The sequence below is a fragment of the Vigna angularis genome, chromosome 1, assembly GCF_016808095.1.
Source record: "Vigna angularis cultivar LongXiaoDou No.4 chromosome 1, ASM1680809v1, whole genome shotgun sequence".
Classification (NCBI taxonomy): domain Eukaryota; kingdom Viridiplantae; phylum Streptophyta; class Magnoliopsida; order Fabales; family Fabaceae; genus Vigna; species Vigna angularis.
In genome coordinates this window covers 12,842,002-12,861,488 of record NC_068970.1, presented here as the reverse complement: position 1 = coordinate 12,861,488, position 19,487 = coordinate 12,842,002, and the positions used below count along the sequence as shown (strand labels likewise).

The following is a 19,487-nucleotide window of genomic DNA, read 5'->3' as shown; positions in this document are numbered from 1 at the left end:
CTAATGAACGCAAGTGAATAAGATATGATGTTGTCTTTCTTAAGTCTGAGGTGTGATTACAAGAGAGGTTTGACTGTTTTAAATCGTTTCAGATAGTTATGGCCTTCAAAAGAAGTATTGTGTTTTGAGAAGGGGAAGCATGGTATTGCATTAGAAGTGTGTCAAGTTATAAAGGAGAAGACAAAGGGTTGTAGGAGTCAGAATATGTTGGCAAGGATACGTGGAGAAGAGAAGATAGATCCTTATGGTGTAATAGTTTTAGTTGGTGTTCTGCAACAATTATGGGATTTTTATAACTTGGAGAGGTGGTGTTCACTATGGAATGGTGTTAGTAATCTATTTAGGGGCGGTTTCTTTTGAAGTTGTGTAATGCAAGAGGAAGATGGAAGTTGAGTTAAAGTAATGGTGTTTGGACTCGGTGTAGTCATAGGGAGAACTATAAGGTTAAAGAATTTCATAAGAGAATTAAAGGACAGGTTGGAACAGTCTAGTATAAGTCTTGGCAATCATAAGTGATTTCGAGCATGGTTGTTTTGTGGAGTAGAAAAACAGTGTTGAGGAAAATGGAATGACAAGGTTATCATGGAAGAAAAGAGTTATCGGGGTTTTCCAAAGTCATGGAAGTTTTGAAGAAGGGTTTTCCAAAGTCATGGAAGTTTTGAAGAAGGTTCTTCAAGGGTGATTATCTTCAGGTTGTAAATTGTCATGAAGGAAGTGTTCTTTCCGTGAACTAGTGAACAAGGGGGGTTTGAGGATCAGAGTAGCACAGCGGGTGTTAGTGGGCTTGTTCTTATCAGTACCAAGTATATACGAAGTTTTTTCAAGTTCAAGTATGGGTGGCTATGAGATATAAGCTTCTTTAAAACAACCGGGACGTCGTTATTTGGGGCATCAATTGGGAGTGTTTGGTGATCTTTGCAAGAGTCAAAAGTGAGTTTAGGTATGGTGGAGATAAGTATGAAGCAAAGGAGGCAAGTGAGACTTCAGTTTCAAGATGCAGTGTCGACCTGGAAATGGGAGAATAAATGGACGTTGAGCATGGGAATAGGATCAGTGGATGAAGGAAATGAACCGAGATAAGTTTCAAGTTGTAAGGTCAATTTTGAGATGAGCAAGCGTTAGTTGTGAGTGGAAATTGAAAGAAGATTCAAGTTTTTAGCTTAGTAAGAATTGATTAAGAGACGGTTGAAGAGTCTGAAGACTGAAGTCTGAATTGAAGAGGTAAAGAGATTTCATTAGTATAGTTGAAATACTATAACTAAATTTTCTTAGCCCAAATGTAAAATTTACCATTAACTAAATGTATATTAAATAATACTATTAAATAATATTAGATTATTAAAATATAAATGTATATTAAATAATATTAAAATTGAAATAAAATGTATATTAAATAATATTAAAAGTGAAAGAAAAAAATAAAAAACATTTATGAAAGTTAAAAGTGAAATAGTTGAAAGTGTTGAGGATGAAACATCCATGACTAAATGCAATGTTATGAATTAGGCCTCAAAAATAAAACACTTTGAATCTTTCGAGAAATGAGTGCTGAGAGAAGTGACTAATTTTTCTAAAAAAAAATGCAAGTAAACCTCTTTGAACAATATTTTTATTGAGATTTGTATAAAAACAATTATTTGTTAACTAATATTCGTTAAAAGAAATCAAAATTATTCTCATTGTTCAATGAATCTCACCGATATTGTAATTTTAAATAAAAGGATTAAATATATTTTGTCATTAAACTTCCATTCTAATTTTTAATACATTTTAATTCTTAAACTTTAAAAATAAATTGACATAATCTTTTTATTCCAATTATGTTAAATTCTTTTGAAATGTAAAATATATTTTATATTGACTTTTAAGTTATGTTACAACTCATGTGAGTAAGAAACATTGTTTAAACCAGTAAAAAAAATTAATATCATTAAATCAAAATAACTACATTCCTTCATTTCTAAAATCCACAACTTAAAACATATCAAAGTTTGAGACATAATAAAATTTCAATCTAACATGTACCAAAATGGCTATAAGCAATCATGTACCAAAATGATGCATCCATGAGAGAAGGAACAAGTGAGAAAAAGAGAATAGACATATATATACATAAATGCATAGCCATCTTAACAAGAGTGATTGATAATTACTCTATCATAAGTTAAACATAAGGAAGACAAGGTTTCCCAATACTCTACTACAGCTTATGCTGATAAGCTTTGCAAGAATGGCCATATAATGATTGTAAGTGGAAGAAGGAAAATACATGGTGAAGAGTTCTGAGCTAGAGTTACCTAACATGGTCACAGAGGGGCATTGAGGGATACTAACTCCCTGTACAGGCAAAATAGAAAAAAAAATCAAATATTCTTAAATGATGCTTTGCAGCATCAGGTTCTACAACTCAACGACCAGAAACAAATAATGAATTGCTTATCTGGTTCCCCTCAGCTTGGAGTCTTCTCATCTTTGCCTTGTCTAATCTTGATCTTCGAACCGCCTCTTGGATTTGCCGGTCATGATCCTTCAACATCTGATCCATGTTGCTTGATGGAACTAGCAGAGGCCCAGAATAATGAATTTTATGACCCTTTGAGCCATATCCAACCTGCAACATTGTCATAAGATAATCCAACCATAACATTTAGACAAAACTAGAACCAAGATGAAATAACTTAGGAGACAAAGTTAGCAACAGATAAACATTTCAAAACTACTTACAAGACTTGAGTCTTTGTTGCTGCTGGCTCTTCCTTCTTCCTTTTGAGGAGCATGTGCATGATTATTCTTCTGATCCTGTTGCGTCATTGACTCAGAGGCCTCCTTGAAGGATCCTGGGAACCTGCTTATTAGTTTTTGGGCATCTGCTTGTGATGATGCAGACCTTTCTCTGCGATCGTCAGAGAGCATACTCCTCCTTGCCGCGACTAAGCCTGATATTGTTGATAAGTCACCCCCCATTGAAACCTTTGGAGCATCCTCTTGGTTCTTCCCGGCTTTGGCCCATGCGGCACGGTGTGTCAGTGGACCTGAATGGGAAGCTCTTTTGTGTTGATGAACTGGGGGATCCACAAACAACGACGACAAATCTCAATGACCAAGAGGGGTTAGTTTAACAACTAAAAATGACCAAACCTGCATTGACAGGACCAGTTCAGCATTGGCATCAGGTGCAGGAATTGCTCGTGATTCTCTTGTGCCTTTTCTCTCAAGATCATGCCTCTGGCCCTTGACTCCTGCTCCTCCTTGTCTGCAAACATCATAACCAAAACCATAAGCAAGCACTTAAGGACAATAAATAAAAGAGCCCAGCCAATGCGAACATGTTAACAGAAGTAATAAGCACAAGTCTGATTTTAAGAACCAGTATATTTCAGCTACACTTATTGTTAGCTTCTGTATACCCACGTATTGTGAATCATAAGGAACATTAAAAATATTTTCTTTTCTGCTCCATAAGTAACCTTGACAGTGTTGTTGCAGTCACTATACATTTTACAAGTAAAATTTAGTATATTACAGGGCAGGGGACATTGGGGAGTGTGTGGAAAACTTAGTTTGAACAGTTACAAGAAGATTCATTTCTGCCATTTTCCCAAAGTTAATCATTGCACTTTGGAAATAACCAAAATTTTAGAAAAAAATAGACACAACAACAATGACATGGATTAATTAATCAGATTATCTCAAAACACAGACACAGGTAACCTTCAAAAATGCAATTTGTACAAATCATTTGAATATAAATGAATACAATTCCACACCAAAATCGAACACACCTTCTAGCTTCTTCATCCCGCACCTTGGCATCAAATTCTTTGCTAGGCGGATACTTTGGTAAGCTTGAGGGATCACAAGGTAGAGGCTTTGTTGAGAAGAACTAAATTACAAGTAAACCAATAGAAGAGGGTTAAGAGCAGTGCATACTGAAGTTTGAAAAAAATTCTCTAGTACCATAAATGCACTGCAAAACGTTTCTTGAGCAAGAAATGGTGAATAACTATCAACCAACACATCAATTTTTGGTTATAAAAATTAATTTTGTACCATATTAAGGCTGTTGAGACAATAGCCACAATAGTGGTGTATATTTGCAGTAATACATAAGATAACGAGATTTTCAATATCCCATTGTTGTCAATCAAAAGATTAGAACCCTTAATGTCACGGTGAAGTACACCACAGCTGTGGCAGTGATCAAGTCCACGTAAAAGTTGCTGCATGTAACATTTAACCTGCCAAGATCCAATAGGAAATTACTTAATTTTTTATTTGTGTTGCAGGATAGCATTCTGTTTTGAAATAGGTTTATTTCCGCCCTTCAATAAATCAGTAATTAAAACTTGATTGTTTTTCTCTGTTTTGTTTTTTTTTTTTTGTTATCTTGTAGCCCTTTTTTATTTAAATGTTAGTCTTTAGTGGAAATTTTACTCTTCATTTAATTTCTACCGCTTGCCTTAATTAGCCTCATTTTCAATGGAGACAAAAAAAGAAAGTAAATTTCAGGGAATTAATTTAGGAAGAGGGCGCATCAGCAATTAGCTTAAAAGTATAAACATCACAATAGAAAAGAAATCTTTGATTGCCTATGACATCAAACAAAAATGAGAGGAACCAATATTCTCCCTAGAAGACATGATAGGTTTGATTTGCAATAAAATGGAAAGAGAGAGATAAAACATAAGGATGCTTAAGAAATTCCCTGAGCTTCAGTAAACTTCAGTCCAGGATGTGATGCAAGTCCAGCCAAGTCATGCTCCATGTACTCAAAAACAAGGTATAAGCTGCAAGACATCCTTGATGTGACCAAGCCTTCCAATTTTATGACATTTGGATGATCAAGCCTGCGCAGAATGTGAATTTCCCTTGCCATGAAGCGAACACTCTCAGGCTCAAGATTATCAAACCTCACTTTTTTCAAAGCAACAATCTTCTTTTGTTCAAGATCTCGAGCTCTATAAACATTGCTATAAGTTCCCTGTCCAATCTGCACATTAGATAAAGGAAAAAATTATCAATTTATCATTCATGATTACAAAGCATACAGGAGATATGCTCACATTGAAGTAACGTGAAATCAAGGAGAAATATAACTGAAAATATCTGAAAACTACAAATGCACAATTCTCATATTCTACTTAATTTTATTTAGAAATAATTTCAGCATGAAATTGAGGATATATGACAGACAAACATAAGTGGTATATATTCAATCATTAATAAATTTCCAGAATTTTGTGTTAACTGTTATACTATGAGATCATAAAGATCAAAAACAAGTATAAAAACAGTATCTAGCAAAATGTACTGCCTAAGATTGTTATCGAAGAACAGACAAAAAGTGCATTGATTAAATAAAGAGGGAGGTGGTTTCCAAATCAATTAGAGATAGTTTCTTTACCAAGAATTATCATCAGATTAGACATTAAAAATGGTTATGCAGAAAAAATTAAGCAATTTTGGTCAACAATTTGAAGGAAGAGCTCGTGATTATTGAAGAGAATTCAGCTCAGAATCATGGCAACTTTTTTACTAAAAACCAAAAGAGGTAGTGGAAAGTTGGGGTGTTTTGTTTGCCACCTATAAAATATAAGAATTCAGCTCAGTTTCTCCTTTTTCACATTGCAGCCACATGCATGGAGTAGACTTTAGAAATATAGATAATTAAGAGAAAGGGGGTCAAAAAGATCAGGGGAAAATGTAACATCATGTAATTACAGAAAATGACTTTAAACTTGTTTTAAGTTTAAATCGCAATTGAAAAAAACAGTTATCTGCATCAAACCAAAGAATTGCATAATGTAATTGAGAATACAGGTCAATGAAAGAAGTTTACTTTATCCAACTTCTCAAAAGAATCTGCACGCCGTGGCAGCCATCCCCTGATAGCCTCTCCAGCCACTGCTGCCAGCCATGAGGGCCACCCAGCTGCAACCTGTTCACCTTCCATGGCTTTGGGAACACTACCAATTCCCGGATGTGGAGCAACAGCATATTCCATTTTCTCCCTCTTCCTTTCAATACTATCACCTTGCACTCTAACAGAACCATTCCCTTGCTTATCAATCAATGCAGTTCTTCCCTCATTGTTATCATATCTATCTTTTACCCTAAAAACTTCCTCCCTCATTGTAATCAATTTATTTAGAAACGTATTCGTAATCAATTTAGTGTAAAAATTTGAATTAAAAATAGGTTTAATACCTATTTTGGTCCCTCTTTTCGGAGGGTTTGTTCAAAGTGGTCCCTCCTTTTTTCAAAAGTTCACTTTAGTCCTACCTTTCGCAAAAACTGTTCAAGTTGGTTGGTCCCTTTTGGTAACGGCGTTAAGTTCACTAATGGCAGAACTGCGAGATGTGTAATGTTTGATGATGTGGCATTATAATTTGTTTTAAAAAATAATTAATAATGACGTGTAAATAGGGTAAAATAAAAAAATAGTGTATATTCCACCAGCATCAAGGCTTCGATACTTCTCTGCTTGCACCCAGAAAACACTATAGAAAATGGTAGCAGAATCAAATGCATTTCCAGAATGAACAGACCCAAATCACAAATCCCATGCCGATAGGTTTAAAGCTTATCTTTTGAAACAACTCATATCCCTCATCTTCCACCATCACCCAAATCAACCACCGCCGAAAGAAAATCAAACAACAAATCAATTTCTGAAGCAAAACGCCTTACCATCACAACCTGAGAATTCTGAACACCCTCTCCTTCATCTCCAGAAGTTCAACCCAAACATAAACCCATTTTTCCCCAACCCAATGCTTAACAGAAAACATTCACTACACCAATCAGAAAATCAATTTTTCACGCCCCAAGACTCACGCCCAACACAATACAGTACAAACAAGAAGGTGATTGCCGATGGCGGGTGTGAATTCCGAGTAGAAGCGGTGCAACCATGACGATTTATTTCACCTTCGACTTCGCATAACAGAGGAAGAGGAGTTTTATCGCCGGCATTGGAGTGGCGACCCTTTCTGGCATCAACGTCTTAAGACGAAGCGCAGGGAGAACCTCGCGCGAAGAGGAGAAGGAAGAGGCACCTTGGTGCGGTGGCCGGCAGAGATTGTGGCAGCGATCGCGCGACGAGCGGCGGAAGAGGGGAACTCTCACCTCGATCGGCAACGAACGTCAGCGCCGACGACGCCTTGTGCCACAACTCGCGGTGGCTGGTTGGGTGGAGGCCTGTTGCAGCGGCAAATCAGTGAGAGGTAGTGGGAAGCAAACTCTCCCTAGGGTTTCTGGTTGAGAAATTAATTTTTTTTTAACCCATATAATGAAGTGACACTGCCAACACATATAAAAGGTTCCAAGTCATCAAACATTGCACACCTGACAGTTCTACCGTTAGTGAACTTAACGCCGTTATCAAAAAGGACCAACTTGAACAGTTTTTGCGAAAGATAGGACTAAAGTGAATTTTTGAAAAAAAGGAAGGACCACTTTGAACAAACTCTCCCAAAGGAGGAACCAAAATAGGTATTAAACCTTAAAAATACAGGAGATTATCGAAGAAAAGGGGTAATTGAGACTACACGCAATTCCAAAAACTTGAAAAAGAAAAAGAAAGTCCAGAAGAACAAAAAGAAAGTAAGTCTCACAGAAGAACGAACTATTTTAGGATACAAAAGAATTAGGTTCTTGCAACAAAAGAACTTAGAAAAACAAAAATGTTACACCGCTGTAGCATCCTAAGTCTCACAGAAGAACGAACTATTTTGGGATACAAAGAACGGTTCTTGGACTCGCAAAAAAGAACTGAGAAGAACAAAAATCTTAGACCGTCATCCTCCGAAGCTATTCGGTAGCATCTTCCTTCTCGGTTTCCTTGAGAATTACCTTCGCTTTCTTAGCCTCTTTTGCCGCATCTTGAAGGCGGTCGTCTCTCACGAGTTCTTTAACATAATCAAATTGGGCTAACGCCAGCGATCGTCTGGCGTCATAGCGCCTACGCTATGCTTGCTGCAAAGCCGTTAGTCCGCCAGCATTATGTGGATCCATTGCTCGGTGAATAGAGATGATGACAATTTAGCGTCTACGAGCAAAATTGATGGTCAACTTCTAAAGTGGTGAGGTGAGGTTTAAAGTGGTGAGGTGAGGTTTAAAGAAACTTTTTCCTTATTTATATAGATTTTTCCTTATTTTATATAGTAGATAAATCGATACTAATAAATGAATTTCATTATAATATATAATAATAGACGTTGATACTTTATATGTAATAAATTCATAATATTAAAAAGATTAAATATTTTGTAGTTCTTAAATATAAAATCAGAATTTATTTATATTCAAAATTTTAATATAACTTTGTTTTTAATATTTCAAAATAAATTGATATGATCATCTTAATTTAATAATGTTAATTTTTTTATACATTAAACTATATTTTAAACTAGTATTTGGACTTAAATACTTCAAATAGTGTAAATTAATTAAGGTTTAATACCGTTTTTGGTCCTTAGTTTGAGAGATTGTGTTCAAAATGATCTTACCTTTTTCTTAAACGTAATAATTGATCCCAACTTTGAAAAAACACTTCAAGTTAATTCTTTTTCATTATTGTTAGGATATTTATCCTATTTTATCATCATTATAGTGTGTCAAGGGTTACCCTATTTATCATGATTATATTATGTCTAGGATTACCCTATTTATCATGATTATATTGTGTCTAGGGTTACCCTATTTATCATGTACTTGTGTATCAATTTATTCTTATAAATAGAAGATTGTGAGAGGGATCAATCAAGCTCTCTAGAATTATTTTACAGTTTCAATCTTAAGTATTATGACGTCAAATATTTAACGCTGTTGTTGTCCTCCTGAATAAAACTTACCTACGTGGCTAGGTAATCTTATTGCGTGGCAATATTAGGTTTTGACGTGTAAATTTTAAGTTGAGAAAAAATAATTTGAAGACATGGCAACAGCTTTAACGAGAGAGGTTAAAAAAAAGAGGGGTTAGGGTTAGATTATTTAGGATTATTGTCACACTCAGACATCAGAAAGCCATAGCACTGAGTAAGTCTTATCTTATTCTTCTTCAACATCTTCTAATAAGTTTTTCATTTTTCTATTCCTAGTTTGTTGTCGTTGTTGTTTTTGTCGCTATTGAAATTCGTTCTAAGGGTGAGGAATATTCTGGTGGCTCAATCGGATAGGGCTATGTCGCTTAAGCAGTTTGGCAAGTTCAAAAGAGATTTGGGGCTCGATAAAAGGAGGAAACTTATTACCATATTGAAGAAATTCCCAACAGTGTTTCAGATTATGGAAGAAGGGGTTTAATCTCTCAAATTAAAAACATCTCTTCCTTGAAGTCAGCTTATATCCAGCTACAAGCTGCTCATACTCCTTATGACCCTGATAAAATGCAAACTGTAGGTAAACTTGTTATTACTGAGCTAAAAATTCTGGAGGCTAGCTAGAAGCGAGCAAAACTAGAGAAAAATGTGAAGCTTAGAGGTTTGTCTACTAAAGAATCTGAAGAAGAAAATGGCTTTTTCCATGTTGATCTAACTCCAGATCTGTTCACCTCTGTTGTGGAAGCAGTTGCAAAAGCCATTCATGATTTTTCTAATTTAAAATTTACACGTCAAAACCTAATACTGCAACACAATAAGTTTACCTAGCCACTTAGGTAAGTTTTATCCAGGAGGGCGGGAACACAATTAAATATTTGATGCCGTAACGAAAAAGGATTAACTTGAACAAGTCATGTATTATGGGTTGACTTGTGTAAATAGCTAGTCTGAACAAATGGTTTAATGTTGTTTTTTATTGATGATTTAGGTGAAGAGCTTCACTTGTATTATGATACATCATGTATGCAACATCATCATTAGTTTTGATTTGAATAATTTGTTCTCTACATTTAAATCTATGATTCATTTAATTTTTAGGTTTGATGATCATTATTCTAGAGTTATAAAATTTGTAGGTAAGGTTGTAAACATTATGAATTTCCATGATGCTGGCTCGTTGGACAAGTCCTCCAAAGTAAAGTATTGCTCCAATGAAAACCATGTTATCAAGAGTTGTGGAAGAGCTTGCATCAGGTGAATTTATAAGCGTTATAATTTCTTTCACAAATATTATAAACTTAGTCTAGAACTAAATATTGGTATTGAAAGGAAATTAATACTTATAAGGAATCATTTGTACCACACGAACATCAACTAATATCTTAGTAGCATTGTACCTAATCAGACTATCATTTACAAGTTTAGGTTGACGATAACACAACTTATTAAATATTTTTTAATGAAAAAAAATCCAAAGGCAATGCAATACTCTTTCTTCAAAATTAATGAGGGTGTCACTACAATAAATTGTATATTTGTTGGTGGAATAAAGATGACAAATACTAATTTGTCAATAAAATGAATTTTGAAGTATCTAGAAAACATTAGAAAGGAGTTGAATATTTTTATTGGAAAACTTTTTTCACAACCAATATAATAGCACTCTCATCGAGGATCAAAAGATTTTGTATAAGATGTTAAACGCTCGACTTTTGGAAATCAAATTAAATGAGTTCTTTCCGAGTGTGTTTTAGTCGTTAAAAGGGTTTGTTGCAGCGTTTTAATAAAGTTTGCTTTTTAATAAAGAATCATTTAACCTAAAGATCCTTTATACAAAAAATAAAGTGCAACTGTAGGTTTTGTAAGAGAAGCACTAGTGGAAAAACGACGTTTAACGTCAACTCATAGACGTCGGTCAACAGTCCACCGATGTAATAAGATGACCGGTGGCAATTCCATAAATAACTGAAACTAGTAGACGTCGGCTACCTGTGTAACCGATGTCTCAAACAATAGAGACGTCGGGCACACTGCACTTTGACGTCTAAAAGGTCTGCAGGAAGGTGAATAGTCGCCATATGGACGTCTAATACGAGCGCACCGACGTCTATACTCGACTTTAGACGTCGCCTGGAAGCAAGAGACGTCGGTTAGCTGATCGCTGACGTTTGTGTCCTGACAGGTTGATGGATGTAATTAATGTTCGTGCTAATAGACGCCAGTGCTGCTTAAGAACATACGTCTATAGCCTGACAGTTAGGTGGATTGTAATAATAATTCCGCCAAGTAGACGACGATCTGACAGGTGGTGACGTCTATAACATTAGAGATGTCGGTCGGCCATGCAACGGACGCCTAAAATCCGTGCCATTAATTATATTTAAATTAAAAAGACGTGAAATTAGTTACAACATCAACGTCTATAACATTATAGACGTCAGTGGATTATTGTAACCGACGTATATAGCCATTTATACTACAGAACGTGAACCCGCGAGCAGTTACCATCCTTGATCGTCTTCTTCCTCGCGATTTCTGTTGCAACATTGCTTTCCAGGTTGATTTTCTCGATTTTTCACCGTTTAAATTCAGTTTTACTCCGATTAAGTTACTCTTTGCTGAAATATCTTCCATTTGAACTGATTAAAATTCGTCTTCGTTGCGTTTTGATGCAGTTTGTGGCATGTTCTTGGGCGACGTTTTTGACCGTTTTTGGCTTATATTTTTAGGCGAGTAGTCTTCCATTTCCCTCCATTGCTGTTTTAATCTGCTAAAAAGGTTAGCTTACTTGTTAAAAACTTTTATTGTATGTATGTTATTGTCTTTTATGTATGCATGTTATTGGCTTTTGCGTTTGCATGTTTTTGGCTTTTACGTATGCATGTGTTATCGGCTTTTGAATATGCATGTGATAAATTTTAGCTGTATTATTATAATTGACATGTTAGATTATAAGTATCAAATCAATGAGTTAAACTTAGTTCCCGTTTGAAATTTAACATAAACGATTAATCTTTTAATCGTTTGTATTAAATTTTGAATTGTCCGATTGGATAGTTTGGGAAAATTATTTTTCATAAATTTGTTATAACATGTACGTTGGAGTTTATGCATAAGACTGATGAAATTTCGGTTCATTATTTGTGTTGTTCTCCGGATGCATATTTGATTGTGGTAATTTGTGACTACTCTCATTTCGTGTATTTCGGAGACCAATGCGAAATGTTGCCGAAATTTTATCAAATTTATGATGTAGACTTCTTTGCACATGTCTTAGCAATTTACGAAAAATATTTTTCCTGAATGGGTAGGGCCGAACCTTGTGAGAGTTAAGAATTTTATACTGATAAACTATGTTACAAACATAGTATGGATCGAAGTTGGATGAATGCACGTCGCATCTCTGAAGAATACGAGAAGGGTGTTTCAGTGTTCTTGCAATATGTTAAAGAAAATGCAAAGTCTGTGAACGGGACATATTTTTGTCCTTGTGTTTGTTGTCTTAATAGCGACACCCACAACAACCTTCTCTCCAGTTGGACTAGAGTCGACACTTGCTCCGCTGCGTGACTCGGCGTTGAGTGCTCCTCAAACGGCAGAGTGGTGGGCCTTTCCGACGAGATTCCGCAGCAAACATCCTCCCTCCGCCTTCTTCTCCGCCTTGACATTCTCCGACAACAACATCCGCGCTTCACTGCAACGCCCTCGCCACGCCAACCCCCACCACTGTCCCAACACTCACAAGGACAAAAACATGAACCCTAGCCGCAAACCAGCCACCAACGAACCGCCGACAGCGTTTGCAACAGTAACCGCTTCAAACCACCTTAGGACGAAAACCTCACGCTTCAAGCCAACAAACCGCTTCGAACAGAGAGTAAGGAATGGAAAAGCGCCACCCAACAACGAACCTCCGTCAGCGCCCACACCACCAAACTTGTGTCGTCGAACCACAGCGTCGAATTGGTTGACCGCCACCAAAGTTGAAACCCTAAGTCAATGAGTGAGTTTGACAAACAGGAGGGAAGTAGTTGTACTTTTGGGAAATATGAGGAACTAATACTCAAATTTTGAACTTATAGCATCGCAGCATTACCGAAGGGCAAAAACCCTCGGTATTTAATTTCACCGATACATTATCGAAGGCCTCAAGGTCGTCGGTAATACATGCTTTTATTGTAGTATCTTATGCTAAATTGAAGGTTAAGACAAGTTGCATTGAACAAGATAAGTTGATTCAAGTTGAAGATTAAGATAAGTTAGCTTAAATCGTAAGTCAATGTGAGTCGGTCTGACCAAAGGTTGAACTTAGTTGATCTTGATTAAAAATCGAACCAAATCATCTAGGGTGAAGGTCGACCCACGTTGGTCAAATTAAAGAATTGAGTCAAGTCTATTTGAGTTAAAGTTCAAACTGAATTGATTGAAAGATAGAATCGAGTGATCCTGAACTAAATGTTAAATTACTCGAACTGATTCAACTCAACTTTTGATCTGAGCCAACTTATTTCAATTTTCAACTCAGATTAAATATCTTGTCACTACTACAAAAATCATATTTTATGACGTACAAAAACGAGATATGACTTACATAGTTTTGTACGTTATAATAGGTCTACACATTTTATGACGTAGCAAAAATTTATGTCATGATAGCCTGAACATATTATGACGCAGTTTCTAAAATCAATCCATTTTTTTATATGAATATTGGAGAAAATTGTTTCGAATTGATATTGAGTAAAATTATCTATGTTCACATTCATTAGAGTTATTTTTTTTATAGACTTCTTGACACTCTTTCTTCTTCTTGAGAGCCAGCACAAATTTTAAGTTGACATCCATAAAAAACGGCAGCAAAATCTAACAAATTATGATAAAAAAATAAATAACTATAATGAATGTGAACATAGATAATTTTACTCAATATCAATTCGAAACAATTTTTTTTCAATATTCATATAAAGAAAGGGACTGGTTTTAGAAATTGCGTCATAATATGTTCAGACTATCATTACGTAAATTTTTGCTACGTCATAAAATGTGTAGACCTATTATAACCTACAAAACTATATATGTCATATCTCGTTTTTGTACATCATAAAATATGATTTTTGTACTAGTGAAAGCTGGAACCAATGATTTGTTCTTTTCTAAACACCATCATATTCTCCTTTCATTTCTTTTTATCTTAGGATGTATAGGTGTTGTTTGTATTGGAATATTATTTGCTTGTGCTGGTAAGCTTGTTTTAGAAATTAGTGAGGAAATCTATTTCTTCTTGAACAATACTAAAGAAAGTAGGAATCCCAGGGCCATCAGAATATTGTCACTGATGACAAAGAAAGACCAAATTCTGGTTAGTAACTTGCTAATCGATTCAAGTTTATATATCTTGACATTTGAGTGTTGTTTGATGAATCAGTCGTGGCCAATTTCCATGTGTTATTATTATTATTATTTTATTAAAAATGTGGTTATGTATCATGTGAAGATAAATGTCTCATAATTTTTTCTATAATATCATGGTAATTAACCATGATATTGTGTAAGGTGAATGTACTTATCTCTTAAAGTTTGTAATTGGTTGAACTTATGGCTATTTATTGTTTTTTTTTGTTGTTGTAGAACTTGAGAGAAATCTTCTTGATGCACATGTAAATAAAGTTTAAAACTAGATGTATAACTTAGTCTTACGTTATTGGTACATCTTATTAAGCATTAATGGTTAATCTAATATATACTTCAATGTTTTCAGGTATGTTTGTATTATAGAAAGTGAAGGACTTGAGATATCAACTAGCACTTGATACTGAAAATTCAGAGTACATCATCAGATTACAGCACGTGGGAGGAGGTGAAATGTGCACAAGTTTTCTTAATTTCCCCTTTTGAAAAGAGCTGCTTGCTTGGCGTTGTGTTTGGTATATGATTCAGGTGCACCATTATCTCATTTTAATTCTACTACTGCCAAAACATTTATAAGCATTTCTTTTTTAAAATTTCACTTGCCAACACAGTTGAATAGGTAAATTGTATTCTTTGTATGTTTCAGAGTATTACTTTTATCCTGAGTTAGATTTTTATTATTGTTTCTTAATTTTATTATTGATTTTGTTGTAGTCGTAAGACTTCTTTCAGACTTGAGTTTTTAAAATTTGAGATCAAGAGAGGTTCACATAATCAAAGAAAGAGCTTGATGTCTTGCTTTCAGACAAATAATTTGCAAATGTTCTATTTCTTGTGTTAGGAAACAAGATTGACATCCATATATTGACATCCATATATTGTAAGGGTTATGTATGATTTTAAGAAACATAGTAACAAATTTGGTGATGTTTTCTTTCATATGTTTTTCAACTATTTTCTCTTGTCTCTTTATCTTCTGATATGATGATCTTGTTTGACAAATATTAAAATAGAGAAAAAAGATATCTAAATTAAAATTATCATAATTTCAACTTTTATATCGGTTGGAGATAATAACAGGCATAAGAAACTTTTTTTTGGCATAGTTCCAGTGAATGCGGTTGGTACTGGACTTCTTAGATCTTGCTAAAGAAAATACAAAAAAGGATTTGAAAACTTGTGTTATATTTGGTGTCTATCTTGTAAAAATCATTGCAAAACCATAACTTTGTTGTATTTTGTTTGTCATCATAAAGTCTTTATGAATACATAGATACTGAGCCTATGTGTTACCATTTTTCTTGTAAAAGAAACACTTTTTCTTTTTTTCAGTTATGTAGGTATTAGTCTCAAGTTATCAAAAAGAATATAAAACTGAATGAGAAAATATTTTTGAAAACTTAGCTTCTCATAAAATTAGCTTATTCTCTTAAAAGAAAATATTGTAAACAATCATAAAGTAGATTTTGCATTTCTAAAAAGAATACAAAACTGAATGAGAAAATATTTTGAAAAACTTAGCTTCTCATAAAATTAGCTTATTCTTTTAAAAGAAAATATTGTAAACAATCATAAAGTAGCTTTTGCATTTTTAAAAATATCTAAACAAAAACATAATTACTAGAATCAATTTTTTATTTTTAATTTATAACTAATATTATTATCAAAACATTTCCTCTAAAGAGCATTGAGTCATACCTCCTACATAATATGAAAGATTTGTTCATTAGTACTTTATCTCTTGTATGATTGTTTTCATATTTTTTCAATGGTATTTAATACATTTATTCGGTGTGTTATGAAAAAGAAATGAATAGCTTGATTTGATCAAATGCATTACAGAATTTAAAACTGATACGTGATCACATCTATTAAGGAAATGCTTTAAGAGCTTTTATTTTTAAATTAAATTGAGTCAAAGGTTGTTTCCTAAAAGGGGATTCAGTTATTTTAATTATGGAGTGCACCGGTAGACTAAAAATTAGGATGAGAGTGTTAGTGGGGAGTTATTTTTACGTCTTTAATTTAATGATTTTTTTTCCTTTTGTCATCTTTTTGTAGTATACTTTCTTTTTATTTATTGATTAGAATATTTATATAATTGATTTAGTTCTTGCTTTCAATGTTAAACACTTAGTGATGAGTGTGATACTTTATTCATTATAATCTTACATCTGAATAAATATATATTAATCACTACAATTTTAATATCTCATCATAAAAAAAGAGATGAATCGTGTATAATATATGTCTTAAAATGTTATACAATTTTAATGAATAGTTTTAGTTAAGAGTAATTGTATTTTAAAAAATACTCAATTTTTTATTAAAAGTAGTTGTGTTCTAAATAATATTCAATTTAGGTATCTGTATTTTGATTCTAAAATCACTTTCCAGAGTCATTCCTCTTCCGACTAACCTCCAAACTCCATTTTCCTCATAATGCAATGTTGAACATCTTTAGGTCTCAAATACCTAATCATTCATCTCTTTTGGCTTGTAAATATTACTCCGTTTTACTCACGCTATCTTCTTGCCTGTGGTGCCCTAGCCCCATAGGAAATCTCTAGGGATATTTTTTATGTCCTTTTTCACTTTTAAGGGTATTTTGAAGGATGTGTAGAATAAGGATAACGATGTTAACACAAATTTGTAGAACCCTACATTCTTCACCATATAGAAGGTCATTCTTATTTATTAAGATTAGTTGTAAAACATTGAAGCTTTGTGTAATTTTGTGTTGCTAATAATATATCCTTTTTCAATTCATGCTAGTATATTCATTTTTCATGATTAATGCTTGATATGGATTGGTTCCATGCTTGATTTGTGGTTTTTTATGTATTGGAAAATATGAATTGAACCTAAAACTGAAATTGAATACCTAGTGAAGCTTGTATCTAGGGATAAAACATGATTCATTAATCATCTTAAGACTTATGAACTTAATGCATGATTGTTTGTTGAGGATTCAAGAAATTGGAACTTGATGAATTATCATATGGTCAAAGTCAATCACAAATATGGTATAACTTGTAAGTTCTTTTATCTATGCAAAGTTATCATCTACAATTTTCTAATATAAGTTATTCACTGCGACTACTCCCAAGTATATCCACCATAAAGCATAAGTTCGTTGAAGTGTTTTATGTACAATACGCTTATTGACACGTCTCTCTTGTTTGCAAATGTGATTCATTTCACAAGAAGTAATAAATATGTTTTAACATTATATTTCCATTTGTTGTGCACATAACACTTCTCATATACATCACTCAATGTCGACCTCGATATTGTTTGTCTTTTGTGGAGGCATCACTATACTCCACCCCATGTAATTTTAGCAAAAGTTATGTTTTTGTTGTCACATCCAAGTTGACATCGCAAAACTATTCATTATAGGAATGTGAATAAGTGAGGACACACCATCTAGTATTATGGTCATCTCACCAAATGACAAATGAAAGTTGTTATTTTTCTTATGTCACCTTTGCATAAACACAAATAATAACTTTTAGTACGTGATCTCGTAACTAACACTACAGAGAAATAACAACTAAAAATTCTCAAAGTACAAAGTCATGCTTATGTGTGATCCCAAAAGTTTAGTTTTTGTCCATGTGACACCAACTTCACACCTATTCACAATCTTATGAAAACAATTTTCAATATTTTACTACAAACAAATTCAAATATAGTATGATAATTATAAATATTAGGATATAATTTAGGTTTAATACATTATTTGGCCCCTATTTTTGGGGGTTTTGTTCAAAATGGTCCCACCTTTTGAAAAAGTTCAGTAAGGTCCCATATTTTGGTTTAAAATGTTCAATTTGGTCCTTTTCGTGGACGGCGTTAGAAACTTAACGGTGGTGGTGCCACTGTGGCGAAATTTGAGTGAGCTGTTATGCTTTGATGGTTACGTGGCACTGTAAATTGGGGAAATATCTTAAATTGGGGACCCTAAAGTGGAAATTAGAATTAGAAACCCTAAATTGGGAAAAAATCCCCAATCTTCTCCTGCTTCTTCTTCATCTCTACTCCCTACAACCTCATCCAGACTAGACACACCTTCTTCACATTCCGAACCAGCACTGCAGTAACTGCGGTGAACACTCTTCTTCTACTTCGTTTTCTCCTTCGCTAGACGATTGATTTCAGCTTTTGCTTGGTTCAGCAGCCACTCCACGATATTGCTAGCTTTGTCAAAGCCCAACATATCTTGCAAACCAAAAAACCTCCTTGCAACATTAAGGGAAAGTCTCATCCTCCTATCCCTCAATCTCCTGCGATGCTGTTGGAGGGAAATATGAGAAAGACTAACCGGTTGAGGGTCAGGGTTTTGATATTGGGGATTTTTCCCCAATTTAGGGTTTCTGATTCTAATTTAGGGTTTAGGGTTATTAAAACTTTAGGGTTTTCCCCAATTTAGGATATTTTCCCAATTTACAGTGCCACGTAACCATCAAAACATAACAGCTCACTCAAATTTCGCCACAGTAGCACCACCACTGTTAAGTTTCTAACGCCGTCCACGAAAAGGACCGAATTGAACATTTTAAACCAAAATATGGGACTTTACTGAACTTTTTCAAAAGGTGGGACCATTTTGAATAAAACCCCAAAAAGTAGGGACCAAATGATGTATTAAACCTATAATTTATTATTAAGACGTCCTAAAAGTTCTTAGAAACGTTATATATCTATGCACATAATCAATAAGGTGATATCTTTGGAACTCTTGAGAAATGATTACTCATTATGTATGTCATGTGAATGTGCATCCTCTACATGCACTTCATCAATATGACCTGATATGCAAGGTCTACCTCACTTTCTATATGCTAAGACTACAATCCTTTGAAAAAAAACATATAAATGTGTTACTATGGGCTCATAGCCGACTGATCGGTAAAATCAGTCCGACCAATGATACTTCGTAGGTCACTTCAAACCCTACGCAAATGTACTTTGCTAGGACTTGGGGGGCTGGTGTTACTACCGAGGGCAGGCAACCGACCGCAGAGAGTGTTCTACCGAGGGTAGGTAGCCGGTCGGATGTGTCATAACACAACCGATCGGGCAAACGCAAGGAGAATAGACTGATCGGTAAAATCAGTCCGACCGATGATACCTATCAGATTGGTGAACCGATCGGTTAGATCAGCCGTTAAGGTAATTAATGGTAATAACTGTCGGGGAGTTAATGAGGATAATTATCATTTATTGATAATTAATAGTCATTCATTGGTGGTT

General features: G+C 34.3%; 1 long non-coding RNA gene and 1 pseudogene across 1 annotated transcript; one reads left to right on the top strand and one right to left on the bottom strand.

The window, feature by feature from the left end:
* Positions 1 to 2,123: 2,123 nt before the first annotated feature.
* Positions 2,124 to 8,285, bottom strand: LOC108329354 (probable serine/threonine-protein kinase At1g09600; annotated as a pseudogene).
* Positions 8,286 to 10,079: 1,794 nt separating this feature from the next.
* LOC128194688 (uncharacterized) lies at positions 10,080 to 15,022 on the top strand. The gene is made up of 3 exons (XR_008246007.1): positions 10,080 to 11,376; positions 11,495 to 11,597; positions 14,578 to 15,022. It is a non-coding gene; the product is annotated as an uncharacterized LOC128194688 (long non-coding RNA).
* Positions 15,023 to 19,487: the final 4,465 nt, after the last annotated feature.